Below are 17876 nucleotides of genomic sequence, written 5' to 3'. Positions count from 1 at the left end.
AGGTGGTGATACAGTCCGACCGGATGTTCTCAATTGTGCATCTGTAAAAGTTTGTGAGGGTCTTAGGGGCCAAGCCAAATTTCTTCAGCCTCCTGAGGTTGAAGAGGCGCTGTTGTGCCTTCTTCACCACACTGTCTGTATGGGTGGGCCATTTCAGATTGTCAGTATTGTGTACACCGTGGAACTTGAAGCTTTTCACATTCTCCACTGCGGTCCCGTCGATGTGGATGGGGTGTGCTGCCTCTGCTTTTTCCTGAAGTCCAAGATGAGCTCCTTCATTTGTTGATGTTGAGGGCCCCGAGGTTAATGATGAGCTTGAAGGGTACTACGGTGTTGAATGCTGAGCTATAGTCAATGAACAGCATTCTTACATAGGTAATCCTCTTGTCCAGATGTAATAGGGCAGTGTGCAGTGCGATGGTGATTGCATCGTCTGTGGATCTATTGGGGCGGTACGCAAATTGAAGTGGGTCTAGGGTGTCAGGTAAGGTAGAGGTGATATGACACTTAGCTAGCCTTTCAAAGCACTTCCTTACGATGAAAGTGAATGCTATGGGGCGATAGTCATCTAGTTAAGTTACCTTTGCTTTTTCGAGTACAGGAACAATGGTGGACATCTTGAAGCAAGTGGGGACAGCAGACCGGGGTAGGTAGAGATTGAATATGTCCGTAAACAATCCAGCCAGCTGGTCTGTGCATGCTCTGAGGACACGGCTAGGGATGCCATCTGGGCCGACAGCCTTGCGAGGGTTAACACTTTTAAAAGTCTTACTCACGTCGGCCACGGAGAACGAGAGCCCACAGTCCTTGGGAGCAGGCAGCGTCGATGGCACTGTGTTATCCTCAAACAGGCAAAGAAGGTGTTTAGCTTGTCCGGGAACAAGATGTCAGTGTCCGCAACATGGCTGGTTTTCCCTTTGTAATCCGTGATTGTCTGTAGACCCTGCCACATACATCTTGTGCCTGAGCCGTTGAATTGCAACTCCACTTTGTCTCTTTACTAATGTTTTGCTTGTTTGAATGCCTTATGGAGGGATTAACTCCAATGTTTGTATTCAACCAGTCACCTTGCCATGGTTAAATGCGATGGTTCGCAATTTCAGTTTCCTGCGAATGCTGCCATTTTAATAGTCACAGTGGGAACAAATCCTATACACTTCCAGATGAACGCAGTCACCGTGTCCATGTATATGTCAATGTCATTCTCAGAGGCTACCCGGAACATATCTCAGTCTGAGTGATAAAAACAATCTTGAAGCATGGACTCCGATTGTTTAGACCAGCATTGAATAGACCTTAGCACGGGTACTTCCTGTTTGAGTTTTTGCCTATAGGATTGGAGGAGCAAAATGGAGTTGTGATCTGATTTGCCGTAAGGAGGGCAGGGGAGGGCCTTGTAGGCATCCCGGAAGCGGGAGTAGCAGTGTTGAGCGTTTTAGCAGCGAGAGTACTACAGTCAATGTGTTGATTGGAACTTCGGTAGCATTTTCTTCAAATTTGCTTTGTTAAAATCCCCAGCTACAATAAATGCGTCCTCGGGATATGCGGTTTCCAGTTTGAACAAAGTCCAGTTTGAACAAAGTCCAGTTTGAACAAAGTCCAGTTTGAACAAAGCTCTTTGAGGACCATCGTGGTATCGTCTTGAGGGGGAATATACACGGCTGTGACTATAACCGGAGCGAACAAAGGAAAGTCGTATTCCTGGTCGTATTGCGGGTGAGTTACCGTTACAAAAGTTATTTCTTGCTATATGTAATAACACAAAAAACGTTCTGGGCTAATAATATAAGAAATGACACACAATGAAAACAAAATACTACAAAGTTGCTTGGGTGCTAGAAGCAGAGCTGCCGTATCTGTCGGTGTCATCTTGTTTGTGGTGTGGCAGGTGCTCATGGTGTGGATTTAGGTCCATTTCCTGTGATGAACGGTCCTTTAGGACTTACTGTTTGACATGGCAGGGATCAGGAATGATCCGGAATAAATGATTAATCAGCCACTTCGGGATAACGATAAATAAAGACAAAAGCAATGTGTTTTAGACTTGTGCATTTCTTAGGTTTCAACACATACAGACAGATGCCAAGACTTTCATAAATACACTATAAAATTCTCAAATGACATTTCAAGGCTGCGGAGGTGAGGTGAGGTGGCCTAAAAAGCTAAACTAGCTGTTCCACTGTTCCCTCACACAGGAGAAATTAGTGCCAAGGCCTTGTAGACATCAGGGGCCTGTGATAAAAGACTCCAGAATACCAACACCTCTCCCTTCTTCCTCAGAGGTCTTAGTGTAGGGACTGGGAGTGGCAAAACGAGCTACTAAAGGTTGTCAAATAGGAATGGATTTGGTACAATACTCCTTCGCTAATTGCTGTAGTTGGGTAGGTGATAGTCACTGTGACATTTATTGACTTGATCTGGACAACAAATATGTTTGCCATATTTAATTTATAAATATCAACAAACATAACATCATTCAATTACCACACCCTTATGCCGCTGAGAAATGGGTGATTTTTCAGTGACCTGAAAAAGAATAAGATATCGAAACACCACAATACTATAAAGCAACATTTATTTTTGTTGTTTGGCCTCCGTAAACCCATAGACAAAGCAACCGTTGAACGCAGTTTCAGGCATTCAGCATATTTCAAGCTACAATAAATACATAATCTGATTTAGACAAAAGTTATTACTAGGATATTTGTTTAGGTCTATCTGACCTGACAGCTCACTCAGTGACTACATGTCACACGGCACTTTATACTGCACCTGGCTCTCCAGGAAGCCCAGAGAGCCTATTGGGTCATAGATGAAGAGAAAAAAGAGAAAGAGAGGAAGAGAGAGAGAAAAGAGAGAGAATGAGAGAAAGAGCAAGAGAGAGAGAAAAGAGAGAGAATGAGAGAAAGAGCAAGAGAGAGAGAAAAGAGAGAGAATGAGAGAAAGAGCAAGAGAGAGAGAGAGAGAGAGAGGGAGCAGGCAGGTAAGTGCTTTACTGAGAAGCGTGTTTATTCACTTCCTAGCAAAAAGGTTCCGTGCCATGTGACCCATTTAAAATGAAGTCAGCACAATAGAAAAATTGAACATTTCTTGCTCTTTGGTTGTTCCTCTACCGCAAAATGGACTAACTTTCATATAACCAGTATCCAGATATTTTAGTAACAAATAACATTTCACATCGGTGGAATACACTTTTTTTGTAAATCCAGACAAGCACTAAACATGTATTGTTATACATTCTACTATTCATTTACATTACATTTAAGTCATTTAGCAGACGCTCTTATCCAGAGCGACTTACAAAATTCACCGGTCAAGGAAGCTCAAAGCTTTTTTCTTTTAAATACATTTTAGGAACAGATCCTATAGCATTATGTGGAGTACAGCATGTACTTGAATATGGTATACATCTTGGTCCTGCTAAAAAACAATGAATAGTGCAAAGAGAGATTAAGTATGAGTAAAAATGAGGACAGCAGCTATTTCACTTCTTAGCTGTTGTGACCAGCATATCTGAGAGATGGTCTCTACTGTGTTCAGGAAAACAATACAAACTAACGGCACAATGTCAGTAAGACCAATACATTTTATATTGAGGTGATGCGTAAAGTAGGCCTAATACGCATGCAGAAATATTTTTCATATTTGCATGCATACTACACCGTATAGGCCTACATAAGAAACCACAAGAGGATACGTATTTCCAGTGTTAGGCTTATGTGTCTCTGCATTTAGATATACTATAGGATAAAATGAGTAAAGGAAACAGTTTCACTTTTAATATTCTGTTCAAGGCATGTAAATAAACTGGTCACAATAAGGTAATCCACAAACTCCTCCACAAAACTTCACTCTAACCAAATACTTAAAGGTTGTAATCCAGCTACAGACACAGTACTGACATAGAACCATCCAAAACCAACTTCAATCACCTGGTGATACCCCAAAAAACAGCAGCTGGGTTTGATGGACCCAGTTAAATGTCAAGTACAAAGTAGTTCCTTTAAAGGATTGGAACGCCACAGATAGATCATTCCCTAGCCTCTGTTCTGCTATACTGCTTCCTTCCTCCATCCAATGACAGCTCCCTGAAATACCTTTACTCAATTATGACAATTGGTTACTTTTTCCACCACTGGTGCCACCTACCTGCCTGCCTGCCGTGTGGAGAAACTGTTCGGAGTTTCTTCCCTCTGAGGGACCAACTTGTGCTAATGAGCAGAACACAAATGACACATTTGGAACCCAGGTTTGTTCGCCAATGCACGGCTATTAAATGATTTTCCTTTTCCTCATTAAATCTCCCAGGGTCTATTTAGGCCCATTGTTGAAGTTCCAATGTGGAACTGCTGGACACACATCACGACTCAGACAAGCTGTGCTTAGCTTTTCAATGTCACCGCCCACAGCCTTATATTTATATCCAAATATAACACTGAGTTTACAAAACATTAAGAACGCCTTCCTAATATTGAGTTGTACCTGAATTCGTCAGGGCATGGACTCTACAAGGTGTCGAAAGTGATCCACAGGGATGCTGGTCCATGTTGACTCTAATTTTTCTCATAGTTGTGTCAAGTTGACTGGATGGCCTTTGGGTGGTAGACCATTCTTGATACACAGGGGAAACTGTTGATCATGAAAAACATACCCCGTTCAAAGGCACATACATGTTTTGTCTTGCCCATTGACCCTCTGAATGGCACTCATACACAATCCATGTCTCACTTGTCTCAAGGCTTAGAAATCTTTCTTTAACCTGTCTCCCCTTCATCTACACTGATTGAATAGACAAGTGACATCAATAAGGGATCATCAGTTTCACCTGGATTCACCTGGTCAGTCTATGTCATGGAAAGAGCCGGTGTTCTTAATGTTTTGTACACTCAGTGTATATAAGGCTTTTATATTCTAATATGCTTTTATATTGTAATATAAGGCTTTTTTATTCTAATATGCTTTTATATTATAATGTAAGGCTTTTTTATTCTGATTTAAGGCTTTTATATTCTAATATAAGGCTTTTATATTCTAATTTATGTATTTTATATTCCAATATAAGGCTTTGGCATGGGCCATTACCATTGTGTAGTGGAGAACTTTCAGCAGAGTAGTGTACAATAGGGAGTTTAAGCAGAGAAGTGGCTTACCGGTCCACAGCTGTTGCTGTCCAGACTGTGGCCTTGATGGTCCCCCTGGATACATTAGTGGCCGTCAGGGACTCTCAGATAGAGGTTCTTATAGCCAAGCATCCTGGAGAGAGAGGGAGGGCGGAGGTTTGGATCAACACATTTGGATCAACACATTAGCCAGTTATACAACCCAAATTTACTTCAGAACCTAGTTATAAAAGAAAGGCAGTCATTAACATTTATTGAGCTACAGGCTCAATTGAAAACCACAATAAAAATTAGACAAACATTTTAGAGACGAGAATAAAGTTAGTCTATCTACATCTGCATTTAGGAAATTGTCATTTAGTTTCATTATGGTTCATCACCTTTCTACTAAATCATCCATCTGCCAGTCGTCCTCTCATATGCTCCCTTTAGATAATAATCTAATCACCTAACAAGGACAAACTGAATGAAGACCAACATGCTTGTGTGTAATGACTAATGAGATTTTTTTGTTTATTTTTATTTAACCTTGTCACGCCCTGACCTTAGAGAGCTTTATATATCTCTATTTTGGTTTACTCAGGGTGTGATTTGGGTGGGCATTCTATGTTCCTTTTTCTATGTGTTGTATTTCTTTGTTTTGGCCGGGTATGGTTCTCAATCAGTCTCTGATTGGGAGACATACTTAGGTACCTTTTCCCCACCTATGTTTTGCGGGTAGTTATGCGGGTAGTTCTGTTTAATGTTTTCTGCACCTGACTGTTTCAGTTTTGTTTATTATCTTTGTTACTTTGTTATAGTGTTCAGTTTGAATGAAAAGCATGAACACTGCGCTTTGGTCCGATTATTCCTCTTCAGATGACGACACCCGTTACAAACCTTCATTTAACTAGGCGTATCAGTTAAGAACAAATTCTTATTTACAATGACGGCCTACCAGAAGGGAAATGCCTACTGCTGGGAAGAAAAAAAAAATGTATATATACAGTGGGGAGAACAAGTATTAGATACACTGCCGATTTTGCAGGTTTTCCTACTTACAAAGCATGTAACGGTCTGTAATTTGTATCATAGGTACACTTCAACTGTGAGAGACGGAATCTAAAACAGAAATCCAGAAAATCACATTGTATGATTTTTAAGTAATTCATTTGCATGAAATGCCGTTGTTGTGGAACGGGGAGGGGCTGTAACTTCCCTCTAGGCAGGTGTCGAGGAGCCTTGCTCTGAGCGCACACCGAGCAGGAGGAGACATAAAACCTCACGTCCTTGACCAAAGCGGGCCACCAGTACATCCCCCTAAGACTCCGCACTGTCCGCTCGATACCAGGATGAATCAAACGATCACGGACACCAAGCGTCACGTACTGAACACCTGCTGGACACTGAGGGGGTGCAGGTTTCAACCGTAATGCCCGCACGATCTCCGCGTCCACCTCCCATACCACCGGTGCTACCAGACATGAAGCTGGAAGGATGGGAGTCGGATCGATGGGCCGCTCCTCGGTGTCATATAGGTGGGACAGCAGTCGCCCAAGTACCATACGCACCAGAGACACGTGCGCGGCGCGTGTGGCAGAATAGATCAGTATATCATCGATATACACTACCACACCCTGCCCGTGCAGGTCCCTGAGAATCTCGTCTACGAAAGATTGGAACACGGCTGGAGCATTCTTCAACCCATACGGCATGACGAGGTACTCATAATGGCCAGATGTCGTACTAAACGCGGTCTTCCACTCATCTCCCTCCCGGATACGCACCGCACTCCCAAGGTCCAGTTTTGTGAAGAAATGCGCCCCGTGAAATGATTCCACCGCCGTGGCGGGTAACTAAACCCCACTGTGATGGAATTTAGACCTCTATAATCAATAGATGGACTTGGACCTCCCTCCTTTTTCTTCACAAAAAATAAGCTTGAGGAGATGGGTGACGTGGAGGGCCGAATGTACCCCTGTCCCAGAGATTCAGTGACATATGTCTCCATTGCCACTGTCTCCTCCTGGGACAACGGGTACACGTGACTCCTGGGAAGTGCAGCGTTTACCAGGAGGTTTATCGCGCAATCCCCTCGTCGATGAGGTGGTAATTGGGTCGCCCTCTTCTTACAGAAGGCAATAGACAAATCAGCATATTCAGAGGGATTGCGCACAGTGGAAATCTGGTCTGGACTCTCCGCCGTCATCGCACTGATGGAAACCCCTATGCACCTACCTGAACACTCCTCTGACCACCCTCGGAGAGCCTCCTGTCTCCATAAAATCTCAGGATTGTGATTAGCCAGCTAGGGAATGCCCAGCACCACTGGAAACGCAGGTGAATCAATAAGGAAGAGACTAATCCGCTCCTTATGATCCCCCTGCATTACCATGTCCAGTGGAACCGTGGCCTCCCCAACCGGCCCTGACCTTAATGGTCGGCTATCTAAGGAGTGCACGGGGAAAGGTTGCTCTAACGACACCAGGGGAATCACTAGTCTTAACGCGAGCCCATGATCCATAAAGTTCCCAGCTGCGCCTGAATCGACTAGCGCCTTATGCTGTAGAGAGGGAGACAAGTTGGAACATATGACCAACAGGGAACTCTGGGTGAGTCTGGTGCTGACTCACCTGGGGTGTACGATGAGTGCTCTGCCTGCCATCCCAACTCCCAGACGAGCTCCTACAGCACCGATCGGCAGTGTGTCCTCTCCGACCACACCTGGTGCAGGAGCAGCCTCCTCCTCCGGTCCCCCTCGATGCGGCCCCCCCTAACTGGAGCGGGAGGGCCTGGAGGTGGAACCAACAGGGCCTGTTCTGGATGCCCGCGAGCAGCCAGCATGTTGTCTAGGCGCATGGACATGTCAATAAGTTCATCGAGGGAGAGGGTGTCGTCCCGACAAGCTAGCTCCCTGCGGTCATCCTCCCGGAGGCTACAGCGATAGTGGTCCATCAGGTCCATCAGGGCCCTGTCGTTCCACCCCGCCCCAGCGGCCAAGGTCCGGAACTCCAGCGCAAAGTCCTGCACGCTCCTCGTCTCCTGTCGTAGGTGAAACAGCCGTTCACCCGCTGCTCTGCCCTCCTGTGGGTGGTCGAACCCGTCAGACAGGAGACGAGGATGCTCACGCTCTCCTCCCCCGAGGGAGTCGGACGAACGGTAGCCAGGTACAGCTCCAGCTGTAGTAAGAACCCCTGGCACCCAGCCGCCGTTCCATCGTACTCCCTGGGGAGCGCCAGACGCAGAGCACCGGATCCGGACGCCGGAGGAGGGGTAGGTGGTGCTGGTGGAAGAGGAGCTGGGGGTGAGGTAAGGAGGCCACTCCTCTCCCATCAGTCCATCCTCTCCATCATCTGGTCCATTGCCGACCTGATACGGTGGAGAATGGCCGTATGATGGAGGACTCGCTCCTCCATAGATGGGAGAGGAGGTGCAGCTGCTCCTGCTGACTCCATTTCTTGTGGTGCGGGATTCTGTCACGATCGCCTGGGGTGGTGAGTGCAGAGTCAATTGCAGAGAGAAGAGGAACTGGGGAAAACCATCTTTATTGGGATTCCCAAACAAACGCCCAAAAACAATAGGCGATAAATAGCCAGAAAAATAGTCCGACCCAACACAGGGCAGAAACGGACAGGAACACAAACACGCACACCCTAACTAACAGAAAACAATCCCGCACAAAAATAGGCGGGCCTAACAGGGTTAAATAGACACAAATCAAGAAACCAAAATAAGCGACAGGTGTAACCAATAAGACCAAATTACCAGTATAGGAAAAAAGGGATCGGTGGCGGCTAGTAGACGACGACCGCCGAGAGCCGCCCGAACAGGCAGGGGAGCCACCTTCGGTGGGAGTCGTGACAAATTAGCCTTTTAAAATTATAAACTTGGATTAGCTAACAAAATGTGCCATATGAACACTGGAGTGATGGTTGCTGATAATGGACCTCTGTATGCCTATGTAGATATTCCATAAAAATTCTGCCATTTCCAGCTACAATAGTAATTTACAACATAAACAATGTCTACACTGTATTTCTGATCAATTTGATGTTATTTTAATGGACAAAAAATGTGCTTTTCTTTAAAAAACAAGGACATTTCTAAGTGACCCCAAACTTTTGAACAGTAGTGTATCTTTTTTAAAGGGAATAGGGTGCCATTTGGGACATAACCTCTGTTTGATCAGTTCTCTACAGACTAGTTAAGCTTCAACTATTTTGCCTCTCATCGCCTTTGTGAGGAGTGAGGACAGGTTGGTACACACCATCAATCACCTGGGTACTTAGCTGTGACTGGTGTATGGTTCATCACAGGGACATTTTTTATTATGGGAGAAATTACTTTTTAAATTACAATTCTTCTCCTATTCTTTTCTAGGTCAATGTTACAGGAGCCTATCTGACTACACTTTAGACCAGGGATGTCAAACTCATTTTGGCCTGGTGGCCATATTCAGTCTAAAACGAGGTACAGAGGACTGAACTGAAAAGTGGTTATATTTCCATGCAGTCAAAATTTGCACAAAATATTCCTCAATATTCTATCATTTTTTGCTAATCATATGCTCCCTGACTGTCTAGCTTTCATTTTGGTGATTATTAGAGAGCTGGACACAGTCAAGAAACTGTATGAATGTAGGTCCATTATAAATTTCTACAGTTTGAATTTGGTTTTAATCATTTGAAAGTATAGTTTGCCTCTCCCCCCAAAAGGTTACAAAATACAAATACATAAAAAATGTATACCAAATTTTTGGTTTGTTTAATATATATTTATATTATGTTTGACACCACTGCTTTAGACCTTGGGACAGAAATATTGATTTGGCTGCTGGGAAAACTAAACTTAATGTCTGTTCTCCAGCAAACTGAGGTTCAGTGAATGTCAGGGGTTAGGTCTACATACAGTATCTGAACACAACCAATACAAGAACATGCTACTGGCTCCTTCAAAATCTAGTGATCTAGAATACTTTAAAAGTAGGGCATATCTTATCTGTAGTGTCAGGGTATGCGTGAAGGGCTGTAGGAAGTCAGGTGCAGGAGAGCAGATATTTGGTAGCAAACTGGAGCCTTTTATTTGGCGAACCAAAAGGACACGGCACAAATGAACACGAAATACAAATACGGGTTGAACATAACCCAGCGCAACCGGCCTAACGTGCGCACACATGAAAACAGATAAACAATACCACACAAAGACATGGGGGAAAAAGAGGGTTAAATACACAACACACAATGAGGGAAATGAGAACCAGCTGTGTGGGAAAACGAGACAAAACAAATGGAAAATGAAAAATGGATCTGCGATGGCTAGAAGACCGTCGACGTCGACCGCCGAACACCGCCCGGACAAGGAAGGAAGGAACTTCGGAAGAAGTCGTGACAGTAGACTAGTCTGCAGTTACACCATCTTCCTTTATAAGCAGTGTTCATATACATGTATTAGCCTAATAAATTCATATTCATTGGGGCAGACACTACATACTTATAAATAGTTTCTCAAATGGTTTATTAATGAACATTACTATAAAGTGTTCAGCTACCCCTGATATGTTCAGGCAAAAGAACAGTCAGAGTTTTGTGGGAAGACAAAAACAGGATTATAATCCCAAATGGCACCGTATTCCCTACATAGTGCACTACTTCTGAACAGACCTCTATGGGTCCTGGTCAAAAGTAGTGCACTAAATAGGGAATAGGGTGCCATTTGGGACTCAGCCAATAATTTCTGTTTAAAGTGAATATACAGACTCCTGAATTAATGCTATTAGCATGCGACTCGCTTCCTGGCAGTGTCTAGCAGTTACAAAGGGTTGGGGAGATTCAGGAGTTCAGGAGTTTGGGGGAGATTTTCAAACAGTCTCAGCGTTGAGTTGTCTTAAATATTTATGCTCCCTAACTCTCCTATTAGTGTTGTGGGTTGATAGTAGCTGCCTGGTACAGTGGCAGTTGGATGGGGTAGGCATACAGGGCACAGAAACACATGATAATGGACATATAAAACACGATAATGATGACAATGAGGATGATGGCGATGATGACGATGTATAACAGCTTGAGGTGAATTAGACAAGTTAAATCAAACTTAGGCCTGGTTCCAATATCCACGCTAGAATGAATAGCACTGAGAATGTGTTGGGCATGCATCCTAAGTGGTATGCTAGCATGGACATGGGAACACAGCCATGGTCTTGTTCACCAGCCATGTGTCTCACAGCCTGCCTGGCACCCCAGATTTGGTTGTATATACCTCCAGATAGCTACAGATGTAGGATCTTAATTTGAACACCCTGTTACAGGAGAACTGCTGAAATTTGTAATTTCCTCTTTGAAATTTCTGACTTGATTTTCCCTTACAAAAAATGTATCAAGGCCTACAAAAATGTTCATAATTTCCTGTTGCTGCAAAATTATTTTCCTGCTGTAGCAAACTGCCTCAAATTAAGATTCTACATCTGTATTCATCATATACTTTAAATTAATATAAATTTCCTCTCAATGTACAGTATGTATCCCAGTCATCAGCTTTACAGCATAGCAACAATTTCCCTGACAATATAGCGGCGTAACACTTGGGCTTTCTGGGGTATTTAAAGCCGTGATTAGATTGTAACACATTATTTATGTCCCGTAAGCCATCCTTGTTTGGAGATGAATCTCCAAAACGGCCCTATATATCTCTGAGGAGGAGCTAAGCTCAGAGGGACACACACACACACACACACACACACACACACACACACACACACACACACACACACACACACACACACACACACACACACACACACACACACACACACACACACACACACACACACACACACACACACACACACACACACACACACACTGAGGGCTGTAATTGGCTGAGAGGTCTAATTCTCTGTCAGGCAGAGAAGACAGTCTCTCTGTGCATGGCGAGATTAAAACCATAGCTGTGATTTATAGCATGGCTGGCCCCAAAGGCAACACACACACAGCGACCATCCCACCGTCCCCCGTCAGCCATCAAACCCCCATGTTAATTATTCCACTATCTCCTCCCAGGCAATACAAGTGACCTGTAATTTGTTCAGCTGCGCCCATCACAAATTGTTGCCAGAGTGAATTACATGGCGACAATGTGTTATGAGTAGTGGCACCCGCCTCTGTCTAATTCTCCCAATGTCATTTCAATTAGAGCTCCACTGACTATCAACTGTTCGCTTCGGCTACTGTCGAGATTACAAAGCCTGGCTAGACTACACTCAGTGTTTCAGGGGAATGAATGTAATGATTGTCTTTGCAACTTTGCAAAATTAACTTCACTAGGTCACATACTGTATTTCTATTGTACTGTAACTAAGACGCTGGTAAACTTCTTCATAAACCGGGAGGTCCGTATTTCCATAAGTCTTACGGCTTTGGAGAACATCTCAGTAACAACCAAGCCTGAGCCCTGTATTTGAATTCACGCTAGCAAAGCAGCTGTGACGGAATATAGACGATCCACCCTCTGATCAACAAAAGAGGTAATAGTCCTTGGTGGCCGATTCCCCCTGCTGCTCATAACAGTCACAATTGTAATAATTTTGTGTGTATGTGTGTGCATGCGTGCGTGTGTGTGTGTGTACCTTTTCAGTGTGGCCATCACTGAGTGTGACTCCCCTGTCACCTTCAAGGAGAACACTGGGAGGAGGTGTTATATGTAACGAGTCATGCAGCCACTACCACCTTAGACAAAATGAACCTGTCCCGAGTCACAACTCATATAGCCACTACTACCACATCAGACAAAATGGACCTGTCCCGAGTCACAACTCATATAGCCACTACTACCACCTTAGACAAAATGGACCTGTCCCGAGTCACAACTCATATAGTCACTACTACCACCTAAGACAACATGGATCTGTTCCGAGTCACAACTCATATAGCCACTACCACCTCAGACAAAATGGACCTGTCCCAAGTCACAACTCATATAGCCACTACTACCACCTTAGACAACATGGACCTGTCCTGAGAAACAACTCATAAAGCCACTACCACCTTAGACAAAATGGATTTGTCCTGAGACCCAAATCATATAGCCACTACTTCCACCTAAGACAACATGAACCTGTCCTCAGTCACAACTCATATAGACATAAAGTCAAGACCCAAGTGTCAAATCTTGAAAATTTGAATTTTCTTTCCAAAATGTATCACCATCTAAAAAAGAGCTTTCTGGACAGTTTTTCGAAATTCTATCGATTTGTTTGTTGTCAGTTATACATGTATAAGAACTGTATGAATATACTTTTGTCATATTTTATTGAGTTGTCAATAAGGCACATGTTTTTGTCAATTTGCAATATGCTATCATAGGAAGTCAAAAGTTGAATTCAAAAGTCAGCAAACCATTGCCAAAATGCAATAAGAAATGTCCAAATGCAATATATAAGTATTGAAGGTGACAAATCAAGATGTTATGTCTATTTGTCATATATGATCATAGGAAGTCGGGTTCCGAACCCAAAAGTCAGTGAACCATGTCCAAATGGCATTTATACTGCACAAATGATATATATCACTATGTTTAGCCCTGAATCAACCTAGAAGGTTTATTTGTAGTGTATGATGAGAGAGAAGTGGGACTCTTGACGTTTTTTTAACGACTTTCTGAAAAACGTCCAAAATGACCAGGGTGGGCACGGGTGGGGGGTGCTCCCTACCCAGCCGTGAACCCCTTGCACCTCCTAAAAGCATTCAAAACGATTTTAAAAATGTGCTCCTGGTATCCCGTTCCAATCACCAGGCGTACCGCTCTCCATTTGCGATATGTTTCAATGGAAATTTACCCTCACAAATTTGACATGCTCCAAAATACTGCAGAAATGCGAAATTGACTGGCCCGATGAACTCAGGATGGCCGGGCAGTGATAGTGGTTCCTCTCCATTGCTTGTTGTTGTCACACCCTGACCTTAGAGATCCATTTAATTCTCTATTTGGTTAGGTCAGGGTGTGACTAGGGTATGTTTTCTATTTCTTTGTTGGCCTGGTATGGTTCCCAATCAGAGGCAGCTGTCTATCATCGTCTCTTATTGGGGATCATATTTAGGCAGCCTTTTCCCACCTGTTGTTTGTGGGATCTTGCTTTTGTGTAGCTGCCTGTGAGCAGCCCAGAACGTCATGTATCATTTTCTCCTGTATTGTTTTTGGTGAGTTGCATATTTATTAAACATGTGAAACTCTAAATACGCTGCGCCTTGATCCATTCATTCAGATGATCGTGACAGTTGTGTTGATTTTATCATGTCCATTTGGTGATGGTTTTTCACTGTTTAATCTAACTGCACATGTACTGTCAATTTGCAATATTTTTCAATGGGCATTTACCATCACAAATTTGACATGCTCAAAAATACTGCAGAAATGCGAAATCGACTGGCCCGATGAACTCAGGATGGACGGACAGTGATAGTGGTTCCTCTCCATCGCTCGATGGTGACTTGAGAGAGAAGTGGGACTCTGTCGTTTTTTTTTTTTTTTTTTTTAAACATCCAAAATGACCAGGGGTGCCGCAATTAGATGGGCACGGGTGGGGGGTGCCCCCTAGCCAGCCGTGGACCCCTTGCACCCTCCTGACGGCATTCAAAACCATTTAAAAAATGTTCTCCTGGTAACCTGTTCCTATCACCAGGTGCACGGCTGTCCATTTTCAATATGTTTCAATGGGCATTTACCCTCACAAATTTGACATGCTCAAAAATACAGCAGAAATTCGAAAATGACTGCCCGATGAACTCGGGATGGCCGGGCAGTGATAATGTTTCCTCTCCATCGCTCATTGTGTTGATTTCATCATGTTCATTTGGTGATGGTTTATCACTGTTTAATCTGATTGCAAATGTACTTTCCATTTGCAATATGTTTCAATGGGCATTTACCATCACAAATGTGACATGCTCAAAAGTACTGCAGAAATGCAAAATTGACTGGCCTGCTGAACTCGGGATGGCCAGGCAGTGATAGTGGTTCCTCTCCATCGCTCGTTGTGTTGATTTCGTCATGTCCATTTGGTGATGGTTTTTCACTGTTTAACCTCTCTGGGCTAGGTGGGATGGTAGTGTCCCACCTGGCCAACATCCGGTGAAATAGCAGAGCGCAAATATTCTAAATACAACATTCGTAATATTAAACATTCTTGTAAATACATGTATCTTAGACCATTTAAAAGCTTGACTTCTTGTTAATCCAACCGCTGTGTCAGATTTTTAAAAGGATTTATGGAGAAAGCATAACATGCGATAAACTGAGGACTACACCCCACACACACACACACAAATATTACTAGCATTTTCCAACCAAGCATTAGCATCACGAAAGTCAGAAATAGCAATAAAATAATAAATTACCTTTGAAGATCTTCTTTTGGCAATACAAAAGGTCCAATCTTCACAATAAATGGTTGTTTTGTTTGATAAAATCCATTTTTATAGCATAACACAAAACATTTTGTAAACGGCTTGTGTCATGAATTCCATTTCCTTCAACTTTCGACGAACCATTCTATGTATTACTCACACTAAACTTACGTTTATATAGTCATGGTTGGTTTCAATGCAATCCTCTGTTTGTTAGTAACACAACCATACTTGATGGTTCTTTTTGAGGGATGTATTGACCGAAAGGAACTGATTTGAACACACCAAACAATGACCTCCTTGCGTGCCAATGATATGACCAGTGATTGACTGTATTTCGTCCCAATGACCACTGATCGTCTTGAAATCTAGCTTGATAGGTAGCCAATGAGCTGAGGTAAACGGCAATATCTAATGGTTATACCCGGAAAGACCAGCTCTTATATGATAGTCGAGCGTAACGCAGCCATTCGCCATTGAAATTTCTACCTGAAGGAGCCACATTGTTTGCACTGAGCAGTATTGAGTCAATAACAGGAAGGAACAATAAGGAACAATAACTCCCACGGCTCCTCTGGAGGTCTCTCATAAGCCTAAATTGCACCCAACCCTGATAGACCAGGCGTGGAGAGAGAATCCCGGTGATGAAACAGTGGTGGTGGGAAGACGGCAGCCAAGGCTTCCCGTCCCACCCCCATATGGGGAACCTCCTGGAGCCGAGGGAGAGATAGAGGAGGAAAGGACAGGATTTAGCAAACTGATTGAGAAAGTGGATAGAGGTAGAGAAAGGGAGAAAGTTGAGAAAAGTTACAAGATAAGGGGACATACAGAGACAACGAGAGAGAGAGAGTAAGGAGAATCCTCGCTGGGGAAACGCTTGGACCTTTAAATTAGGGCTATTTTCTGGGAATTGTCTCGGTAGTTCGTGCTGGAGTTTACGACTATTATAATAATATGGTTACTTGCGTCTCAAGCATTTCGATAGTGTTGGTGGTCAAGGGGTAGGACTCTTGCCTACAACGTGGGGGCCTCGGGTTTGCATCTCAGCCAATGGACTAAAAGTAATTCTGATTGTAATTCAACTATTGATATGTTTTGCCGGGAGAGATACGGTTGTTAGTATTTGTTTAAGATTTAAACTGAATGTTTTAATAGCTTGTTTAGGTTATATTGAAAGATTAATTCTTTCTAAATGATAGCGAGGCGATTTCGATGTAATAAAGTGTCTGTTGCCTAAATGATCTGCTGGAATAACGTATTGAGAATGGAGTCATATTTAAATTACTGAATCATAGAAGAGACAGTTACCCAAATCTAATGAATTCTAAATAATAGCGGAGAGATAATGGTGATAGAGTGGTGCCCACCGAAATGTTTTGATTCTTATGGATTGACTGATGTAGGTTATACATTTTTACATGTTACTTTTAAGTATTGGACATTTCATAAGGGTGAAGCCGAAAGAGAAGGGACAGTTGTAAAGTTTGGATTTAATCGTATGATAGCGGTAAGGCAGAACGTGGCTGGAGGAGAGGTTATATTTTTGTCCACTGGTAAGAAGGGGAGAGTTAGTCACGCTCACTGGGCTATATTTGACTGTAAGCGATTCAGGTCTGAATAGTTGAATCGTAAAGGTTTTGTGATAGTTTCAGGTTATTGATTCTTGGTTTAACTGTTTATAGTATAGTAAGAATATTATAATATAGTAAGAAACACGACTGTAAAAGTTGACCTCTATCATGGTTTTCCGTTGTGGTCTGATCAGCCTCATGGCAGGGCCATTTGGATAATGAATTCAAGGTAATTTGTGATACTGATTTTAAGGTAATTGATAATTATGAACAAGTTTATAGTTGACATATTTTTAATTTTAACCAATGAGAAGAAAGAAATGGCATAGCCTTAGATTAATGGTAGGTTTATGTTAAGTATTTAGAACCTAATCCAAGCCAACAGTACAGGGATATATGACATCTGTGGTGATTCAGGATTATTGAGAGCATTGACCTTAATCATAACCTTAATCAACCTATGTAATAACCTTACAGATTGCCACCATAGACAGGTGATTTTTCTAAAAATCCATGAGTTCAGACAGGGAGACAGTGAGACATTTAACGCAATATTTGAAAACAACCTATATTTGATACTGACAGACAGTTAGTAGAAAATGCAGATGGAGAAGAGCTCCCCCGCCCTATGCGGAGGACTACGGTGACCTTGATGGTCTGAGAGTGAGGAGCAGGAGACCTGGAGCATTACGAAGGTTAGAATATCATAATAAACCAGGATTGAGAGGAGATAGCAGACACTGAACCATTGCCTAGAAATTATTATTATTATTTTGGCACAACAGGCCGAAATAGTAGCATTGACTCGT

At 43.0% G+C, this 17876-nt stretch overlaps 1 pseudogene; it reads right to left on the bottom strand.

Annotated features, from left to right (window-relative positions):
* The window catches only part of LOC118396045 (mitochondrial inner membrane protease subunit 2-like), a 199278-nt pseudogene that overhangs the window by 23155 nt on the left and 158247 nt on the right, over positions 1–17876 (bottom strand).

Source organism: Oncorhynchus keta, chromosome 17 (genome assembly GCF_023373465.1).
Source record: "Oncorhynchus keta strain PuntledgeMale-10-30-2019 chromosome 17, Oket_V2, whole genome shotgun sequence".
Taxonomy (NCBI): domain Eukaryota; kingdom Metazoa; phylum Chordata; class Actinopteri; order Salmoniformes; family Salmonidae; genus Oncorhynchus; species Oncorhynchus keta.
Note: the sequence above shows the minus strand (reverse complement) of the source record. Positions and strands in the feature narration are given on the sequence as shown.